At 40.1% G+C, this 17,252-nt stretch overlaps 1 long non-coding RNA gene across 2 annotated transcripts; it reads right to left on the reverse strand.

Annotated features, from left to right (window-relative positions):
• Nucleotides 1-1,419: 1,419 nt before the first annotated feature.
• Nucleotides 1,420-12,893, reverse strand: LOC134728763 (uncharacterized). Of its 2 annotated transcripts, none has more exons than XR_010109552.1 (3): nucleotides 12,604-12,893; nucleotides 4,208-4,415; nucleotides 1,420-2,991 (listed from the first exon to the last, which is right to left on the reverse strand). It is a non-coding gene; the product is annotated as an uncharacterized LOC134728763 (long non-coding RNA). The 2 variants fall into 2 exon arrangements; XR_010109553.1 differs by lacking the exon at nucleotides 12,604-12,893 and adding an exon at nucleotides 11,401-11,631.
• Nucleotides 12,894-17,252: the final 4,359 nt, after the last annotated feature.

The raw sequence follows: 17,252 nt of genomic DNA on the forward strand, positions 1-17,252 counted from the left end.
ATTAGCTGGGCACGGTGGTGGGTGCCTTTAATCCTAGCTACTCGGGAGGCTGAGGCAGGAGAATTGCTTGAACCCTGGAGGCGGGGGTTGCAAGGAGTCAAGATCACGCCACTGCATTCCAGCCTGGGTGACAGCAAGACTCCGTCTTAAAAATAAATAAATAAATAAGACCCTCAAACATCCTTCACTGACTTAACAACCTTTCAGGGCATGGTCATTTTCAAACCGTTAATACAGTAGTTGAAAATATTAATGATAAAAGAGTTAATTATAATTTACTTGAGGTAGTAAAAAATTAAATTTACAAAAGGAAAACTGAAGGAGAAATAGTAAAAATGTGAAAAGGGCTACTCAGAAAGGCAGTATAACATCAGGAAAACATCCCTGAATTTGGAATGAGAAGTTCTGGGATTTGCTTTGCTTTCATTCTTTCAAAAAAGATGTATTGAGTACCTACTGTAGGCCAAGTCGTTTTCTAACTCTCTAGTTTCTGGGCCTATCACTGGAAGTCTGTTTTGTTGTGGACAAAACAGACTTAATTGTTGCCTTCATGGAGCTAGTGGAACATGAAACAAAAGCATATTTAATTACAATTATAGTAAGTACCACAAGGAAAATTACAGGGTGTAATTAGAAAATGACAGGAGGTACTTACACTGAATTGGAGGGTTTAAGGAAAGCCTCTCTGAGGAAGTGACATTTAAACTGAAGGATGGACATGAGTTAGCCAGGCAACTGGGTGACGAAGAGCAGCAGGGAGGAATATTCAATCAGAGAAAACAGCATGGCAAAGGCTTTAAAGCCGAAACAAGCTTGGCACGTTTGAGGAACAGAGAGGTTCATGGGTTAGAACATGGTAGACAGAATGAGGGTGGAGAGTTGAAGAAGTAAACCACACAGACTTTTGAGCATATCAGGCTGTGAGTTATTGTGGCATGGAAGGATTTAAAGTATAACGATGAGATTTATTTTTAGTAAAAGAGCACTCTGGTTGCAGTACAGTAACAATTAAAGGTAAAAAATAAGGAAAACTGCAGAAGAACCTGGTGTCTGGAACTACAGTGGACACAATGGAGATGGAAAGAAGGAGATGGAGTAGAGATATTATTGTAAAGATAGAATCCAAATGACTTGGTGATAGATTGGATATGGGAAGTAAGAGAGAAGGAAAGGGTAGTCAGGGAATGCTCCCAGGTTTGTGGCATAAGAAACTGAGTAGGAAGTGCTACTTAATAGATGACTAAAAATTGGAGCAGAAAGAAATTGAGGAGGAGGACAGAGAAAGAGAAAATTTTCCATTTTGTACATTAAATTTGTGATGTCTGCAGGACATTCAGGTAAACACTAGAAAGCTGCTGAGTATGTGTACCTAGAAAGAAAAGTCTGGCTCCTTTTCAGTTGGAAACTTTGGACAAATCACTTATAACTCTAAGCCTCCATTTCATTATCTGCAAAATGAAACCCATCATCTGTCTGCCTCAATAGGATAGAGGGAAAGACAGATGAGGCAGCATCTATGAATGGCCTCTCTAAACTATAATTCAGTATAGACATGCAAGAGCACTTAGTCACAGATAACTTTTCACGTTGATAAAGGAAATGTGAAATAAGGGCATACATTAAGTTTCAGCATTTCCATATGCCCCAATTGGTAAATATATATTCATTTATGGAAGGAAGGAAGGAAGGAAGGAAGGAAGGAAGGAAGGTAGGAAGGAAGGAAGGAGAAAGAGAGAGAGAAAGAGAGAGAGAAAAAAAGAAAAGAAAAGCAAGGCAGGAAGGAAGGGACGGAGGGAGTGACGGAGGGAGGAAGGGGAGGGTAGGGGAGGAGAGGAGAGGGGTGGGGAGGGGAGAAGGGGGAAGAGGGGAAAGGGAGAAGGGAAAAGGGGAGAGGGAGAAGAAAGAAAGGCGGTAGTCAGGAGAAATAAGCAAAAAAAAGTACTAGCAATTTTTATGCTCACATATTTGTTAAAGGTTGACTTTTAAGAAAAAAAGGAAAATTGCTGGGCATGGTGGCACGTGCCTATAATCTCAGTACTTTAAGAGCCCAAGGAGGGAGAATCACTTAAGCCCAAGAGTTCAAGACCAGCCTGGACAACATAGTGAGACCTCTTCTCTACAAAAAATCAAAAAATGAGGGGGGAGGATCACTTGAGCCCACGAGGTCAAGGCTTCAATGAGCCATGAGTGCACACCACTACCCCCCAGCCTGACCGAGAGTGAGACCCTGCCTCAAAAAAAAAAAAAAAAAAAACAAACAAACAAAAAAACAAAGTAAAATCATGACTCATATGCAAACATAAACGTGTCAAAGATTTATTTTAGCCCATTAATGAGGAACTAGGAAGGCAAAAACAGTAACAGCAATACCCAGTTCAATGGAGAATCCAAAGAACAGACAAATATATGTATATAGGTGTCCAGAAAAAGGTTAACCCAGCAGTCTTGGGTTACTCAAACCCTGCACATTCAAAAAAAAAGGACTGGTCCTTGGCTGACATCCAGGAGGTGACCTCTGAGCTCTCTTGAAATCTCCTGCCTGCCAGGAGTGTTTTTGTCGTCTAAGTTGTTGAACCGCACTACATCAGTTGTTGAACCACACTGACCTCTGGGGGCTGGAGACTGAGTAGCTAATGTTGTCCCATAGCCGCTGCATGCCTTTGTCACTAACCCCAATAAAAATCCTTGGACACCAAGGCTCAGATGAGATTCATAGGATGCAAAAATGTACGTGTGTTACATTGTTGCTAAGATAATTAAGTGCTGTTCATGCAACACCTTTGGGAGAAGCCAACTGGAAACTTGTGTCCTGTTTCTCCTAGACTCTGCCCTATCCACCTTTTCCTTTCGCTGACTCTAATCTGTAGTCTTTCACTCTAATAAACCACAAACATGAGTATGACAGCTTTTTCTGAGACCTGTGAGTCCTTTTAGTGCACGAAGCCTGAGGGTGGTCTTGCAGACTCCTGATCCGTGAGGCCATCAGAAATGCTGAAAATGAATTTACATCTATTAAAGATGCAAATGAGATGCCTTTTACAGGATGGATGAAGTTCATTTTCATTTCCATTGGACAAAATAATTTGCATTACTATCAGTTTTTTTTCAATTTACAGAGTTGTAAAATGGATCCAAAACAATGAAAGATATAGACCTTTATAGACTCAAATAACTCTGGAAAGATATAGACCTTTATAGACTCAAATAACCCTTTTTGCTCATTTTAAAGACTTTTATAATTTTTTCTGGCACATTTATTTAACCAATATTTCTTAAGGAAGTCCCTGGTCCAGGCAATGAGGACTCTCTCGAGGCTTAAATTAAGTAGAGTAGTTATTTTTTAAAGGTGATTCTCATTGTAATGTATTTGATAAAATCAATGCCATTTGATTTTCCAGTTTATAAACCATAAATTTCCTAATGTAAAATAAAAATCTATTCACTGTATTTTTCTTGAAAAGGAGTCAGTTTTAGGTTATTTGAAAAAGAAACGTGTTTCTAAAAGAGTAGCATATATATATACGCACACATATGTATACACATATATACACACATATATACATATATACACATATATACACACATATATACACATATACACACATATATATACACATATATACACACATATATACACATATATATACATATATACACACATATATATATACATCTATATATACACACACATATATATATACACATGCACATATATACATATTCAAAACTGAAGAGACTTAGAGACTAAATAGACTTAAGGCTTTACCTTTATTATCAAACAATTATTGAGGTTTAGGAAACTTCTTTAATGATGTAACTTAGAGAAAGTCCTGAATAGAACAAATCATGCTTGATGGAGATGCCACAGTAGGGCATACTAACAAGACTACCGGAGTTTAAGAGACAAGGGAGGGAAGACAGAATCAAAATGTGAAAGCGACTGCAGAAATGAGAGCAAGCCTGCAAATTGCAGGATCATGAACTGTGGGGGCAACATTTGAAGCCTGCTGTTCAATGCTACCCATGTCAATCCACTTTAAAAACTAACAAAATTATGGCACTTATCTGTCTACCCCAAAGGTTGACCATTACCTACAGGATAAATTTCTTCACTTGATATACAAAGTTTGTCCCAAACCTCATTTTGTGTCATTACTTAATAAATGTCTTCTACTCCAGCTACCAATGGTTCCCAACTTGGAATTACCTGTGGAACTTTTAAAAATTTACTGCCCAGGCCTTCCTTTGGATTGATCAAATCAGGACCTCTGGGAGGTGCAGCCCAGGCATCAGTGTCCTTTTGCAGCTCTCCGGATAATTCCAGTGGGCAGCAAAAGTTCAAAATTTCTGAACTAACAGTTTTGAAATCCACATTTTGGAGTGCCAAGAAAATGTAGCTCTACTGATTCTTCTCTCTGAAAAAGAAATGGTAGAGTACAACTAACTTAGGTTAAATTGTTCCTTTTGTAATATTATTTCCAAATTATTTAAAAGGCTTTGCATATAGGATTAAAAGTTAAGAACATAGTTTAACCTCTCATTCAACAACAAATTCCTTTTCAATCAAGTCACATTCTTTCTATCTCCATACCCACATGGACTCGGTAGAGTAGAAATGACAACATTGCTATGCGTCACTCTTGTTTACTTCGGTTCCTATCAGCAAGTACTATACAGAGTTATCAGGTGTCTGTTAAATTTAGGCTTAGGAAAATGACCGCTATTTCCCTGACAAAGACTGGCTAGGAAAATAACAAGGGAAACTGATATTAAGACATGGCATTTAAAATAGTGTTCATGGACATTTTCTTCCTCACATTCTTTATCATTTTTTTAAATAGTACATAGGTGCCCCTAAACCTTCTTTAAATTTTTTTGAGGAAAAAAAAAGAAAGAGGAGGGAAAGGAAAGAAGGAAAGGGAAGGGAAGGGAAGAGAAAAGGATAGGGGTAAGAAGGGAGGAAGGAAAGAAGGGAGGGAGGAGAGAAAGGAAGGAGAGAAAGAAAGGAAAGAAAGGAAGGAAAGAAGAAAAGGAGTGAGGGCAAAAAACAAGGAAGGAAGGAAAAATGGAAGGAAGGCATTGCAATAATTCAAGTGTTAATCTTGGATTTTACTGTGTAAATTATTGCAAAGAAATAGGTCTTGGGCTGGGCACAGTGGCTCATGCCTGTAATCCCAGCAATTTGGGAGGCTGAGGCAGCCTGATCACTTGAGGTCAGGAGTTTAAGACCAGCCTGGCCAACATGGTAAAACCCTGTCTCTACAAAAAATACAAAAAATTAACTGAGTGTGGTGGTGCACACCTGTAATCCCAGCTACCCAGGAGGCTGAGGCAGGAGAAGCACTTGAACCCAGGAGGTGGAGGTTACAGTGAGCTGAGATCATGCCACTGCACTCCAGCCTGGGTAACAGAATAAGACTCTGTTCTGTCTTGAAAGAGGAAGGGAAGGGACGGGAAGGGACAGGAAGGGAAGGGAAGGGAAGGGAATGGACAGGAAGGGAAGGGAAGGGAAGGGAAGGGAAGCGAAGGGAAGGGAAAGGAAGGGAAGGGAAGGGAAGGCAAAAGAAAAGAAGAAATAAGTCTTGGGCAGTCTTACAGGAAAGGCTCTCTAGTTTTTTGTCTGTCTCCACCTTGATATCTGTACCTTCTGCTTTTTTTTCCTCTTAAATAATCTTCCTACCTGAGGTCTTCCATAAAATGTTTCATAGGGCAGATAAATTGCAAAAATCATATTATCTATTAGCATGAAGAAATACAGGATACATATTATGTATAAGTAAGTAAAACAATTGACTAATTTAATTTATTCAAGGCTGAGCTCTTGCAGTCTACTTCTACCCTAAGCCAATTTAAGTACCTTCTTTTAGTTCTACTACTGCTAAAGTACTAAGTGTTTATCTAGTCTCTCCAGAATAAACATTGAATTTCAGGCCCAATTTGTACCCTAGTCATCTCAACATGTTCTTCCAGAGGTATTCCTCTCAGTTAGTTCTTTTCCTCTGGGGGTTTGCAGCTCACAGACATTTTTCCTAAACTACTTCAATGGTAGATTTTTTAAAAATATATGTTCTTTTCAGCCTTCAGTAATAGGGTTGAGTCAAATGGCTTCTGCCTTTTCCCATAACACTCCCATCTTTAAACAAAATATCCGACTTGAAGATTTCTGCTTTCACAAACTTTCCATTTGTTCTTTCTCAATCAACTCCTACATTTTGTCCTGAGGGCCTCTTCATGATTTCAAGTTGTATGTCCCTTAAAACAGTAGCTTTATCAAAGCCCACATTTATTAGGTCGGTGCAAAAGTAATTGTGCCTTGTTGCCATTGAAATAGCAAACACCGCAATTACTTTTGCACCAACCTACTACACCAAAAGAGGATCCTGCCTTCTTTGACAATTCTCCCACACTGTGGAGACAGGAATTTTTATTACAGTCTTAAGACCAGTAGAATTGTCTGAATAATTTGAAGGACACAAAATAAAAAATCTAGTGTTGATTTTTAAATTTTTTTAAATGATGGGGAAGAGGATAAAAGAAAGCTTTAATAACATTGGATAAAAGAAAGCAGAGGTAAAAAAAAGTATTAAAATGAGGGTGATGTCCTTTTGAGATTAGAAAACCTTGGAACAAGAGGAAGAAATGAAATATAGTTCCTATAAGCTTTTTTTTTTTAAAAAAAGCATTATACGGTATGCAATGTATGAGATTCAAATGGAATAAAACAGACACATAGAATTATTTGTGATTTTTTTTTTTAAAAAAAAGCTATTTTAACAAGTAGCTTAAGAGTACTTCAACTTCACCAATGGAGGCAAGTGAGAAGAAAGGCAACCACAAAAGTCAAGCTCAATTCTGCCATCTACTGCCTAGCAGCAAAACCATGCATGGGGAGACCTGAGTCTATTCCAGTACCCAAGGTCATTGCTAGGGCACTGACACCCATTTAGAGAAAGATGGGATGAAAGCCACTGAGATTATATCCCAGAGATGCAGCAAGGTTTCCATCAACAAATACAGACACTGGGTTTGATTTAACCCTGTTAATAATTAGACCAACTCAGGGTTTCTAATATGGTGTATGTATAACTAATTATAGTCCACCCCTTTTTAAAACTTCAACACTATTGAAGTAAAAGCTCAATTTATATAGCCCTTTTGAATACTCAACAACATTATGGAAACACAGCTGCCCCTATTTTAGTTTTCTCAGTATCTCTTGGACCTGAAAGTGACAAACTATGTCCTCTTTAGTCATTCTTCAAGGGAAGATGGATCTTTAGATGTTGGAGTAGGAGGTGAGGAACAGTGTTCCAGCGTTTCTGTGCTCTATTCTTCTTAAACAGTTTTGTCAATAAAGGACAAAATAATAGAGAACATAATTTGAAAGACTGTGTGGTTTTGCCTCCCTAAAAAAAGAAATGAATTTCATATTAAACTATTCCTCAAGTCATATTTTGACAACAAAACTCAGAGCATATTTTATTTGTAGTCAACAATAATAGCTCTTGTTCATATATAAGAAAAAAAAAGGGATCACATTTTGTATCATAGATTCCTAGTTCTGATAGAAGGAACACGATAAACTTTAGCCTAGTAATTCTGCCGTGATGATGTGTTGATAATTTCTTGTCAGTTGCCTAAACTTTAAAGTAAAAAACAAGCATTTTGAAAAGATTGATTCAACTTAGGAAGCTGTGGTGGGAAAATCACTTGAGCTCAAGGGTTCAAGACCAGCCTGGGCAACATAGGTAAGACCTATCTATAAAAAAAAAGAAAAGAAAAGAAAAGAAAAGAAAAGATTGATTGGAAAAGTAGTGATTATAAGCCCAGGCTTGTAGTCAGCAAAGTATGACTTCTGATTTCTGGCTCTATTGCTTATGAATTGTTCAACCTTGTCAAGCCTTAGTTTCCTTCTCTGTAAAAACCTCCCCTATAGGATTACTATAAGAATTATAAGATCACATATGTAAAGAATTTAGAATACGGCCAGCACAAAACAAACCTTCAATAAATAATAATAATTATTGGTATTTTTATAATCAGTTAGACTTCTACTTTTGATAGTTATAACCATAACCCCATACTTTTCACAATACTTTATGACATCCAAAAAATGCTTATATTAGCTCATTTAATTTTGTTTAATCCTCACAACCACCTCTGAAACAAATAGGTATGATTATATTCCTCATTTTATAGTAGAAGAATTGAGAATCAAAGAAGTGACTTGCCAAAGAGTTCACAGCTGGTGAGGAAGCTTTAAACAGACCCTGGCACTCACATCTGAGTCTTGCTATGCTGCTACAGCTGCCCTGAAGAGAAAAGATCTGACTATTGAAATGTCTAATCTTGCTCAAACTGGTCTTGGTGAGAAACATTCTAAGCCTGATTACTTTTATCCTGCCCTTCCTATGTCCTGAGGCAGAAGGTTTCAGTTACTAAGAACTTTTTCAGTCTCTAAGAAATAATTGGCTCATAATAACCCATTATCCAAGTGTGTAAATCAGTTTATGAATCCACACCTACAACGAGGTTGGTTTACAAGCATTGAACAAACACTTGGATGCCTCACTCGTAAAATTCCAAATGGCACCTGGCTGTGATTATGCTACTTTCTCTGAAGACTCCTATCTACAGAAGGAAGTCCAAAGTTCAAACCTCATGGCCCTTCACTATGTCCACCTCTTTCTCTAGCCACTCTCCCCTGACCACCCCACAGAAGTACCGTGTTCTCGCAGCATAATGCCTTCCTCCTTCCAAACTCCACCCCCCTAACATGTGATTCAAGGCTGCTCAGACATCCGTCCTCTCTAACGCTCACATTTACCAATCTCCATTTCGAGATGAATTGCTTTCTCATCCACGCTCCCATGGCAGCTAAAGGAAATAAAAGTATTTCAGCCCCAAATATATTTCTTTGACATATTTTGGGATGGCTGTCAGGGGGTCAGTAAACAGAACTGGTCCTGCAAAGCTGTCTTTTGTGGGGGAAATTTGCATCATTAGCAATCTGCATTAACGCAACCAGGCCTTCCCTAATCCAGATCTAGGAAAGATTAACCAAGAGTCTGACACATTTAAATATCCGAAAGAAACATTGTCCATTTATTCTCTCTGAGGGCTGCTACCTGTGAGGTTTTATCTCCATACCAAGACCACTTTTAATTGCCAAGCCTCCCCTTCTCTCCCTCCCATAACCTGTCTCTTCACTAAAATCTGATTTACCACCATAACCTGGTTTTGGCCATGCTCCAAGCTCCTGTTCTTTCTGTAATCTCAAGGTGATTTACAAGCTCCTGTACCCCACTGGGGAGTCGAATCTTCATTCTGAAGGCTCCTGTGTCATGGGAAACTATGATCAAATAAACTATGATCAAGTAAGTTTGGTCACAGTTTCTTTTAGTATCCTTTTTCTCCTATTAATCTGCCTTTTGTGAACTGAATTTTTCACGGAACCTTCTGAGAGTGAAGGGGAAGCTTTCCCTTCACCCCTACACAATTTGCCACATTCCTCTTTACTACACTTATATTTCATCATCAATGTTTGTTTGTGCATCTGGATTCTCCACTGGACTGAGGACTCCTTGAGGGCAAAAATCCTAACCACTTAACTTTAGAGCTCCAGTAGCTGGAATGCAAGCATTTGATCTGTGAACTATACTGGGCTTACAAGCTGCAGGTGGCATGCTAAAATTAATTAATATTCCTCCTCGGACATCTAAGTAAAACAGATTTGCAAATCTCCGTGTGTCTACTCAGAGAGTCCCACGAAACTGCCAAGTGCCAATCCAAAGGTAGATGCATGATCAAGAAAGAGAGATGATGCCACACAAGGATAGGGAACTGAAGTGTGAAAGAACTGATTCACTTATAAATTACATAAACCAAAAATAAAATTCTAAGACCCCTCAACCATCTGGATGGACTTCCCCCTCAGTTAGTGAGAGGTGACAATGTGCTAGCAGCCCTCACTTGCTCTCAGCACCTCCTCGGCCTCAGCGTCCACTCTGGCCACGCTGAGGAGCCCTTCAGCCTGCCGCTGCACTGTGGGAGCCCCTCTCTGGGCTGGCCAAGGCCGGAGCTGGCTCCCACTGCTTGCTGGGAGGTGTGGAGGGAGAGGCATGGAAGGGAACCGGAGCTGCACACAGCACTTGCGGGCCAGCGCGAGTTCGGGGTGGGCGCGGGCTCGGCGGGCCCCGCACTCGGAGTGGCTGGCCGGCGCCACCGGCCCTGGGCAGTGAGGGGATTAGCTCCCGGGCCAGCAGCTGCGGAGGGGGCACCGGGTCCCCCAGCACTGCCAGCCCGCCTGCTCCACACTTGAATTCTCGCCGGGCCTCAGCCACCTCCCCGCGGGGCAGGGCTTGGGACCTGCAGCCCGCCATGCCCGAGCCCCCCCACAGTGAGCTCCCTGGCGACCTGAGCCTCCCCGACGGGCACTGCCCCCTGCTGTGTAGCACCCAGGCCCATCGACCACCCAAGAGCTGAGGAGTGCAGGCATGTGGCGCGGGACTGGCGGGCAGCTCCGCCCGCAGTCCTGGTATGGGATCCACTAGGCGAAGCCAGCTGGGCTCCTGAGTTGGGTGGGGACTTAGAGAACTTTTATGTCTAGCTGGAGGATTGTATATGCACCAATCAGCACTCTGTATCTAGCTAATCTGGTGGGGACTTGGAGAACTTTTATGTCTAGCTAAAGTATGTAAATACACCAATCAGCACTCTGTATCTAGCTCAAGGTTTGTAAATGCACCAATCAGCACTCTGTGTCTAGCCAGATTGTAAATGTACCAATCAGCACCCTGTCAAAACAGACCAATCAGCTCTCTGTAAAATGGGCCAATCAGCAGAATGTGGATGGGGCCAGATAAGGGAATAAAAGCAGGCTGCCAGAGCCAGCAGGGGCAACCTGCTGGGGTCCCCTTCCACACTGTGGAAGCTTTGTTCTTTTGCTCTTTACAATAAATCTTGCTGCTGCTGACTCCTTGGGTCTGCACTGCCTTTATGAGCTGTAACACTCACCATGAAGGTCTGCAGCTTCACTCCTGAAGCCAGTAAGACCATGAACCCACCAGGAGGGATGAACAACTCTGGACACACCACCTTTAAGAGCTGTAACACTCACTGCAAAGATCTGCAGCTTCACTCCTGAGGCCAGCGAGACCATGAACCCACTGGGAGGAATGAACAACTCCAGATGGGAGGAATGAACAACTCCAGACAGGAGGAACGGACAACTCCAGACGCGCCGCCTTCAGAGCTGTAACACTCACCGCAAAGGTCTGCAGCTTCACTCCTGAAGCCAGCGAGACCATGAACCTACCGGAAGGAAGAAACTCCGAACACGTCCAAAGATGAGATGGAACAAACTCCGGACACACCATCTTTAAGAACTGTAACACTCACCGCAAGGGTCTGCGGCTTCATTCTTGAAGTCAGTGAGACCAAGAACCCACCAATTCCGGACACATTAGGACTTTTAAAACTTAACCTGAGAGACTGTTTCAGGCCATGACAGGAAGTGGGGGTTGAACAGGCTTCATTATACCTCTCCGGCATTAACATCAACACAGATTTTAAGTCTGATAAGAAGCATTTTACAGTCTATTTTCTCTGATGCTTGCTAGCTAAAAGCTTCATCTGTATAGTAAAACTTTGGTCTCTACGACATGTTATCACAACCCAGACATTCCTTTCTGTTGATCCCCGGTCTTTAAACAAACTCAACCAATTGTCAACCAGAAAATGTTTAAATTTCCCTACAGCCTGGAAGCCCCTATTTTGAATGGTTCTGCCTTTGTAGACCAAACCAATGTATTTCTTAAATGTATTTGATTGATGTCTCATGCCTCCCTAAAATGTATAAAACCAAGCTGCACCCCAGCCACCTTGGGCCCATGTTCTCAGGACCTCCCGGGCCATGGTCACTCACATTTGGCTCAGAATAAATCTCTTCAAATATTTTACAGAGTTTAATTCTTTCCATTGACAATTGCATTACAAAAAAGCAAAATCTTTCCATTCAAGTTTTCAGCAAGTAATCATAAAAATTTAAATAAATCAGGGTGTACAGTATATTTAGTATTTTGGTTTTTTTATCATTGTACAGCTTTGAGTGAACTAAAGGAATTAACAAATTTATCTTGTTTGTAAGTCTCAAACATTTGTTGGTGTCTGTTAAATACATTTTTGGACAATCATTTTAAATATTACAGTCGTGTGGGTAGTGTAGTTCGCAGAATAATTTAGAAAACATGGTATCTAGATTTACAGTTTGGACCTCTCAGGTAAGATAATAAAGAAGGAAAGTCTTTTTAGGTGCCCCTGTTTTTAGGAGCTTAGAATTCTCACTTTTACTTTCTTCCAACCATGATGAATGGGTAGCTTTTTTTTTTTTATTTTTGTTTAAACCTCTTAATTTTTTGTAAACTTTAACTCTGTTATTCACCACCTCAAAATTTAAAGTATATATGCTCCTATCTTTGAAACTGCAAGTCTTTTTCTCCATTTTTTTCTTGAATTACTGTTAACCTAGGCTCTCACCAATCTATTTGGCATTTACCCACACATTTTGCTTAAGATTTAATTTTAAAAGTTCTGTAAACTTACTGTATCTCCAAAATAACAGCACATCCATAGCTGTCTATTGAGTCAGTTGTATTTCTAAAAGAAACATGTTATTTCATGGCAGCTTCCTTGGTAAATTTCTGGTAGTCACTATGAAATGAAAGGAAGTGGAAAAGATCGGGGAGGGTTAGAAAATAGTTGGGGAGAAGAATCACAGGTTATCACATACTTGAAAGGAATAATCCTGAAGACTCAAAACTTCACAACTCTTTTTGTCCCTGTGCTCCCTAGTGAAAACAGTCTGTGTTAGTCAGAAGCAAGCTCACAAAGCTCATGAATAACTTGCATTCTTATGCTGGAGAACAGCCAATTACCCTGGGACCAAATTCCTGTTTACTTTGTAGTGAATGTGGGAGACAAGCTGCCTGCCAGTAGCTGTTAAGGCAGTAAAAACACAGCCAGAGGCTATCACAAGGAGGAAATCACAGAGCAAGTTAATTTGTGAACTTCAAGGACAGAGATTAAATATTGTGCAATGAAGCTAATATGGTGGGCTTGTCTGAAAGTAGAAGAATCTGGTCTGAAAAGCACCCTTATGAGTTAGCACGATATTTGCATAATGAATGACACATCATCGTTTCCAGACTTGCTTTTTTTAATGATTGATATCCTTTAAAATTTTCTTCCAAAAAGATTATTGATTCTCTGTTTGGGAAATGCAAGTTTGTTTTACTCTTGATTCTCTCATTCTGATATATCTGGTACAGAGAGTATTAAAGCTAAAAGGACAGTATTTGGGGTAAAATTTGGAAAATCCCAGACCCAATTTGGAAACCAGGATAGCTCATTATACCCTGTTGTTTTATAGAGCTGCCATGTTCAGTGTTTTGAGTACTTGAGGCTGCTCTGAGATCTCTTATTTGCATTCAGAACTTGAGTAGTTTTTGACCAAGGGGAAAAAATGAGAACTGCCAAATCTATTAGCTTGCCCATAACCCCAAATAGTGTACTATAGTGTCATTCTCCACAGAGAAAACAGCTTACCGTTTAAATCCTAGGAATTACACACTGACTACTAGGTCACTGTAACCTCACTATGATACCCTTAGGTCACATGTTGTGAGTTTTACAGTTGTTTGGACATAGAGTTTATAAAAAATTAAAATAAAATAAACCTTTGGATAGAGTATAACGTTGGGGCTCAGAAAGCAATAACCCAAACACTGGTGCTATGACAGGCTGAGAGGCCTTAGACACAGCCTGCAAATCAAGGTCCCTCTAACTTTGCCTTGTCCCTCAGCCCTTGCCTCAAGCACAGGGAGGGACTCTCTCTGGAATTTCCTTATCTGACCAAGAAAGCTTCTTTCTAAGAGAAATACAATTGTTTTCCTCCCTTCTCTGAAATCTCATTATCTGTCTCAGAAAAGAAGACTAAGGAATGCAACTACAGGGAGATGGACTTTTTCACAACATAATTCCAGCCTCTAGGGCTCATTCAAATTCCAAAGAGAATCATTTACAAGTTCATTGTTCTCCCTAATAATCATTTGTGGTCCCTCAAAGGAATTGCCTACATTCCCCATCTCTCCCCTCCCCTATGGAAGAGTATATAAGCTTCTGTACCACATTGGGTTATTAGGCAATCTTTCTCCTTAAGTTCCCCAGTGCTAACCATGTTAAAACAAACTTTCGTATGCCTTTTCTCCTACTTATCTGTCTTTTGTCAGTTGATTATTAGTGATCCCTTGGAGGGTGAAGGGGAAGTTTTCCCTTGGTTCCTACAATAAGATGGACCAATATTACACTGATTTTCCATGCCATAGCTAATCATATTATATTGAGGTTTGTAAAACTAATGAAGCCTACCAAGATTACGATTATGGGAGGGCCCTGAATTCTGCTAAATGTAGATGCTGTTTCTACAATCCCTTACTGCTCCGCCAGAGGTCATAAGATTCATTGCTTCCCCAGCTGCACCTATAGGTAACATCACTATTGTAGAACTAAGATTGCTCTTTTGAGATGTTTTTCAGACTTACCCAACCTGGACTAGTCACTGATGACTCATCTGTCCTGTGGGCCCCCACCCACCCCACAACCACCCATCCAGAGACAGACTCAATGCACAAAGACTATTTTCCACACCTCTATAATTGCATCCCCAGCCAATCAGCAGTACCCATTCCCTAGTTCTCTTCCCACCAAACTATGCTTGCAAAACCCTAACCTCTGAACCTTCAGGAAGACTGATTTGAGTGATAACTCCAGTTCTTCTGCATAGCTGGCCTTGTGGCAATTAATTAATTCTATACCACAGTACCATGGTCTCAGTGAACTGGTTTTGTTTGTGCAGTGGGCAAGAAGAACCAGTCAGGCAACTACAGTTGTAATGCCATGGAAAATTGAAATACATCTTGCACATGTACCATGATGGAAGAACTTAGAGATGTTTTTCAATGTTTATCAGAGAAATAGCCTGCCAGGCCCAGAATCCAGAAGTTTTATCCACTAGCACTTTAAATCTAGTCAAATGGAACATAGTCACTGGTGCTGAGAGACCTAGGTGCCCAGGGAAAATGAGCACAGCAATATACTAATAGAAGACCAATATTCAACCAACTATAAAGCTTAAGGCTTTAGAAAGACACAATCTTTTTATGGTTTCATTGTTGGCATCATTTTGCATTCAGATTTATCAATTAAAATATGTCTCATTTTTATGCTTTAGTTCAAATGTTGTTTCCCTTCTTTTTTTTAATTTTATTATTATACTTTAAGATTTAGGGTACATGTGCACAACGTGCAGGTTTGTTACATATGTATACATGTGCCATGTTGGTGTGCTGCACCCATTAACTCATCATTTAGCATTAGGTATATCTCCTAATGCTATCCCTCCCCCCCTCCCCCCACCCCACAACAGTCCCTAGTGTGTGATGTTCCCCTTCCTGTGTCCATGTGTTCTCATTGTTCAATTCCCACCGATGACTGAGAAAACGCGGTGTTTGGTTTTTTGTCCTTGCAATAGTTTGCTGAGAATGATGGTTTCCAGCTTCATCCATGTCCCTACAAAGGACATGAACTCATCATTTTTTATGGCTGCATAGTATTCCATGGCATATATGTGCCACATTTTCTTAATCCAGTCTATCATTATTGGACATTTGGGTTGGTTCCAAGTCTTGGCTATTGTGAATAGTGCTGCAATAAACATACATGTGCATGTGTCTTTATGGCAGCATGATTTATAATCCTTTGGGTATATACCCAGTAATGGGATGGCTGGGTCAAATGGTATTTCTAGTTCTAGATCCCTGAGGAATCACCACACTGATTTCCACAATGGTTGAACTAGTTTACAGTCCCACCAACAGTGTAAAAGTGTTCCTATTTCTCCACATCCTCTCCAGTACCTGTTGTTTCCTGACTTTTTAATGACCGCCATTCTAACTGGTGTGAGATGGTATCTCATTGCGGTTTTGATGTGCATTTCTCTGATGGCCAGTGATGATGAGCATTTTTTCATGTGTTTTTTGACTGCATAAATGTCTTCTTTTGAGAAGTGTCTGTTTATATCCCTCGCCCACTTTTTGATGAGGTTGTTTGTTTCCTGTAAATTTGTTTGAGTTCATTGTAGATTCTGGATATTAGCCCTTTGTCAGATGAGTAGATTGCAAAAATTTTCTCCCATTCTGTAGGTTGCCTGTTCACTCTGATGGTAGTTTCTTTTTCTGTGCAGAAGCTCTTTAGTTTAATTAGATCCCATTTGTTAATTTTGGCTTTTGTTGCCATTGCTTTTGGTGTTTTAGACATGAAGTCCTTGCCCATGCCTATGTCCTGAATAGTATCGCCTAGGTTTTCTTCTAGGGTTTTTATGGTTTTAGGTCTAATGTTTAAGTCTTTAATCCATCTTGAATTAATTTTTGTATAACGTGTAAGGAAGGGATCCAGTTTCAGCTTTCTACATATGGCTAGCCAGTTTTCCCAGCACCATTTATTAAATAGGGAATCCTTTCCCCATTGCTTGTTTTTCTCAGGTTTGTCAAAGATCACATGGTTGTAGATGTGTGGCATTATTTCTGAGGCCTCTGTTCTGTTCCATTGGTCTGTATCTCTGTTTTGGTACCAGTACCATGCTGTTTTGGTTACTGTAGCCTTGTAGTATAGTTTGAAGTCAGGTAGCATGATGCCTCCAGCTTTGTTCTTTTGGCTTAGGATTGACTTGGCAATGTGGGCAGGCTCTTTTTTGGTTCCATATGAACTTTAAAGTAGTTTTTTTCCAATTCTGTGAAGAAAGTCATTGGTAGCTTGATGGGGACGGCATTGAATCTATAAATTACCTTGGACAGTATGGCCATTTTCACGATATTGATTCTTCCTACCCATGAGCATGGAATGTTCTTCAATTTCTTTGTATCCTCTTTTATTTCATTGAGCAGTGGTTTGTAGTTCTCCTTGAAGAGGTCCTTCATGTCCCTTGTAAGTTGGATTCCTAGGTATTTTATTCTCTTTGAAGCAATTGTGAATGGGAGTTCACTCATGATTTGGCTCTCTGTTTGTCTGTTATTGGTGTATAAGAATGCTTGTGATTTTTGCACATTGATTTTGTAACCTGAGACTTTGCTGAAGTTGCTTATCAGCTTAAGGAGATTTTGGGCTGAGATGATGGGGTTTTCTAGATATACAATCAT

The sequence above is a fragment of the Pan paniscus genome, chromosome 1, assembly GCF_029289425.2.
Source record: "Pan paniscus chromosome 1, NHGRI_mPanPan1-v2.0_pri, whole genome shotgun sequence".
NCBI classification, from domain to species: domain Eukaryota; kingdom Metazoa; phylum Chordata; class Mammalia; order Primates; family Hominidae; genus Pan; species Pan paniscus.